This window comes from Vicugna pacos, chromosome 28, assembly GCF_048564905.1.
Source record: "Vicugna pacos chromosome 28, VicPac4, whole genome shotgun sequence".
NCBI classification, from domain to species: Eukaryota; Metazoa; Chordata; class Mammalia; order Artiodactyla; family Camelidae; genus Vicugna; species Vicugna pacos.
In genome coordinates, this window is record NC_133014.1 from 4,055,833 (window position 1) to 4,060,872 (window position 5,040).

The window sequence follows — 5,040 nt, forward strand, 5'->3', positions numbered from 1 at the left end:
TCCATATAGTGCTTGGAAAATATTAACAGCATAAAGACTGAAATAAAAACCAGTCATAGTCTTGCATTCTGTTGATTCTTATTTTATGGTTGGCTTATTCCTTTGATAATCATGTAAGTTGAAAAAACTAAAGCTCTAATCGGTTCTTAGAAACAATAGTCAGTACACATATGCAAACTTAAAAAATGTGCAGCATATTGTGTGTTTGTACTTACATGTAATGTAATGTACACATGCCGTCCAACTGTAATCATTCTACCTAATAAAACTGAAAAAGAAAAAAAAAGCGTGGAAAAAAATCATACTCTCACATTTAAGCAACTTTAAATCCATCGAATGTGTCTGGATTTTCTGTGCCTCTGTGCTTTACCTGTGATGATCCCTGCCTGAAGTGCCTTCCTCCTACTCAGCCACCTTGAAGGTTCAGGGGACATCGTGGTAATGCTCCCTTGGGCCCCTGACCCCTGGAGGTAAAATCTCATCACCTTGTGGTCATTCGCTTTAAGTACTTGGTTCTCTTCTCCATAGGCCGGGAATCCGCTTCCAGGAATGGACTATCTTACGCATTTTTATATCCTTGGCTCTTAGCAATGTGTCTGCATCCGGTGGGTTCAGACAATTTTTGATTAAGTGAATAAATGAATTGTTTTCTCCAGTCCCCGCTGAGTCCAGTCAACCTGCAGCCATCCTGTCCTGCATGCCATCGTGGAGGGCAGTACAACGGTCTATTACGTAGGTCTGGGTGGGAGAGAGCAACACGGTGGGGCCATTTCTCCTCCCTCCGGCTCGCTCTTCTCTTCATCTTGCTGTTCAGAGATCGGGCATCTCCGGCACAGAGCTTGAGACTCTCAGACTCACCTGATTCTTGCGTTATTTGTTTAGAGGAAAATCATGATTGTTTGCTAACACTCTGCCATTGATGCAGCGTAAAAATAGTTGCATTTCGTGAAACCATTCTCCCTGCCTTAAAATCACTTATATGTGGAATCTAAAAAAAGAAAAAAAGAAAAAGGAGACAAATGAACTTATTTACAAAACAGAAACAGATTCACAGACCTAGAAAACAACCTTATGTTTACCCGGGGGGGAAAGGGGGTGGGAAGGGATAAATTGGGAGTTCGAGATTTGCAGATACACACGAGCAGGTATACAACAGACTAACAAGTTCCTACTGTACAGCACAGGGAACTATATTCAATATCTTTTAGTAACTTACAGTGAAAAAAACATGAAAATGAGTATATGTTCATGTATGACTGAAGCATTATGTTGTGTGCCAGAAACTGACACAACATTGTAAACTGATTATACTTCGATAAAATATATATATACAAAAATTTTTACCAAGTGCTGATTCTATTTTTCCCCAAGACTACTCAGTTATCTGTTGTAAACTCCAGAAGACATGTCGTCATCTTCAGTCTCTGTAGAGCCAGGCCTGGCTGGTACCCACCTCTCTGCGAGCAATACGTTCTCACACTAAAATGTTTGAAGCTGGCACTTCTCATCTGTGATGCTACACTTGGGTTCCACTACAAGATTGAGTCCCTGGATTCAAAGAATTCTAGCAAATGGATGATCAGAAATACTCAATTTTAGGTGACAACCCTCGATCTGCTTTGATATTTGAACAGAACTCTTATCATGAGAAATACTATTGTGAGGTGATTTGAACCACTTTAGTTTCAAAAAAAGGGAAGGGGGAGTCATTCTGGAATCTTGAAAAACCACCTTTTGCAGTAGCTTGGTTGTTTCATTTCTGTCTTGAGATGTTACTATGCGCTAAGCTTAGAATGAAAAGAAGTCTCACGTAACGTGTTATCACTGATATGTCTTTCCACTGATTAATGCGTCGTGAGAGTTTTAATGTATGCAGTCATGTTAACATATACTTTAATTGATGTACTGTTTTCAGGACCTTGTCTTTTTATTTCTGTAGAGGTGTATGTGAGTGATGGAAGGGTGGCCCAGAGACCGCCATGCTGTCGGGGGACAGGGGCCCCAGAACTGTCTCTTGGGCCGTGATCTACACAATTTTCCACAAATAACTCAGCTAACTCTGTCCATCCCGTTCGCTGTATGTACCATACTGTCCCTGCAGTCTCTTCCATTTTTACAATTGAATGAGTCAAATTTCCCATATGGTTTTTATGGTCCTCCCTGGTCTTAAGATAATTCCACATCTCTCTATGCATTGGGCTCCTGTCCTGCGTGTTTGAAGATGGTCGTCCTCACTGGTGCCGACAGCTGTGATTTACACATTTGGATCACACCAGCTCAAGGCCCTTGACGCTGAGGCCTCGTCTGCCCTGCGTCCCCTGGGGGACTCAGCACAGAGCTTTCCAGTGGGTCGTGTGGCGCCTGGAAAGACTAGAGACAAGGCAAAGGAACGTGGGTGAGACCCTTAGGTGCAGAGCCCAGCGCACCTTCAACACAGATGTGCAGAGCACTGTGCTGCCCAGGCTTTGAAAGAGACAAAAGCTATTGTGTGCTTAAGCTGTATTTTCCTCTAAGAGAAAAACTCAGTAAGCGTTTTTGACACATGGACCGAGTATGTCTGTGTAGCAGCTGGAATGACACAATGGACCCTAATAGCTGCTTCAGGTTTTTTCATACTGTTTGCACACTGCGACCCCCTCCTCTTCCCTCAGAATATTTGCTTACAAACCACTACCCTGGGCAGTGTCAGATTTGGATATTTACTTAGTGATGCACAAGAGCCAACCAACTTCAAAGGTCCATCCCTTAAAGGAGTTACTTTGTTCTTCACAAACCTTTATTCCTTGCAAAGTCCAAATGCTGCTTGTATGTGAGATTACTTTCCACTTTGGAAGGGGAAATGGTTTACGGTGAGAAGATATCGGGTCTCTGAAGTCTGCTTTTGTCCCCCCAGTTCTGTTCCCTACCAGGTGTGCAGCCCTAGGAAGCTGCCAAGGTGGGGCTTTGGCAGCAGGAGGGGCCACGTGGCTGTGGTTACGTCTGAATTAACCCAGCGACGTTATGAGGCTCAGAGAAATGCACATTTCCCAGGTGTGTGTTTGCGGCTTGTAAGTTTGTAAATGGAGTCGATGAAACAATGCCACACCGTCTGCCTCGTTTCTCCTTACATGTCTGTTGGTTTTGTTTGCTGGCTTTTGGATCCAGGGAAATGGAAGATCGCTAGGAATGTGTGTGTAGATGTTTATCATTTATAAATAGGGTGTAAATTGAACGTGCCATTTCTCCATCAGCCGTGACATCGACGCTTGATGTTGGAATGAGTTTCTCCACAAGTGATCATCTCAGTAGCTGTGTTTACACCACCTTTTTGCTTTCCGTGCTGGTAGGGGGAGTGGCGGGGGGGAGGGGAAATGCCGAGTGTGAAATTAGAGAGCTATGGCATTCTGTTGGCCACTTTCTCCTCCAGTGAGTTCTTGTCACGAGCCATAGGGACACTCCTTTAAATAGATCCATGAGAAAGAGGTAAAAAAATCCAACAACGACAACAAAAAATTAGGCCTTTTTGTTCTTCTGTGGCAAAATAACAACTTCAGCTTGTATTTCAAGATGCGTATTTGGTCCTCGGGACTTAAAAGTGGAGTTGAAATCAGTCTCAGATGGATTATCTGTGTGATGTAAACATGTAGGCATGAGATGTAAGGCGCTTACATATGGCAGCCCCATCTGATGTAAACAAGCGGGGCTGGGAAACTCACATACACGCCTTGATTGATTTGTTAAGTGCGTCTGTAAAGGGAGCTGGAAGCCCATTTTCAAGCATGACCTGCGATAAGACAAAGTGGTGTAAATACACAATAAACCGAGATAACACGAGAATAACACCAATTAAAACAATTATGACAACTTCCAGTCATCACGAGGTATTGTCTCAGTTCCATCTTAAAACAGGAAAAGCTTCCAATTGTTCTTAAATCGACTGGTAACTGATTCCACATTTGTGGAGCCTTGACACAAAAGGGTTTTTGTCCCTCGTTTGTATTCGCTGAGGACATGTGAGCTCCGAAGCCTCGGAAGGGAAGCTATGTGTGGCTCTCTGTTTGACACGTTTGAAGTGATGCCTACAAGAAGACTCTCCCTTTATTTCCTTGTTGAAAATACACGTTTCCATTTCCCTACCCAGCTGAGAGGGTGCAAGTCTGAGCATTAGCATGTTTAATAATTTCCTTAAAGTCCACAGGCTAACGAGTCTAAAACTCACAATCTACCCTTTAGTAAATCAACTTGCCTTATTCGGTGGCATAAGGGAATTGAATAGAATGCACAGAAACAGATCTGCATTCATAAGGCCAAGGATGACTAGAAATCATGCTCCCACGGCACGGAATCATTTTCTTGTTGTGCACGGCTTTGCACGTAGCATAAAGAAGCAAACTGTCACACGGCCTGGGCACCGGCACTGGCTGCTTCACGTCTCTGCCTCTGGGTCTTCGGGTGACCTTCCGTGTGAATTAGCCCTTTCTCCACGGTGCCTGGAGATGTGCTAGAACGCCTGCTCGCTGGAGCCTGGCTGATTCCCTAGGCAGAGGGGACGTGTCCTGTTCCAGCCTCTCTGCCTCTGTCCCCTGTGGCAGAGACTCCCACCCTGACTCTCTTCCTTTGCCCCTGCTGATCCCGGTTACACGGGGGTCGTCTGGGAGTCTGTCTCTCCACGAGGCTGCGGTCCTGGGCTGAGAAAATCATCTTTCGTGTCTTACTAGCCAGTTTGTCTGAGCATCAGGATGGTGTCCACCCAGAAGGTTTCCAACAAGTGGATGTTGAATGGCTTCCACTCTCCTAGAATCTATGAGTCTTTGCTTAGATGCAGAATGTCAGACATTTCCTAGATATTACCAGTTCGTCATACAGCAAAAGAAGTTATCTCTGCAGTAATAACTGTTCACTATGAATGACCAGGGCCAAAGACTCTGCTTTAGAGTGTGCAGAATGTCTCTGACCTGGCCCAACCAGGGAAACCCTGACCTCTGGGGGGAAGATCTAATCACACTGACCCAGCGATGTCCTGTCGCCTCTCAGCCCTCCTGGCTCTGCGGCTCACCGACC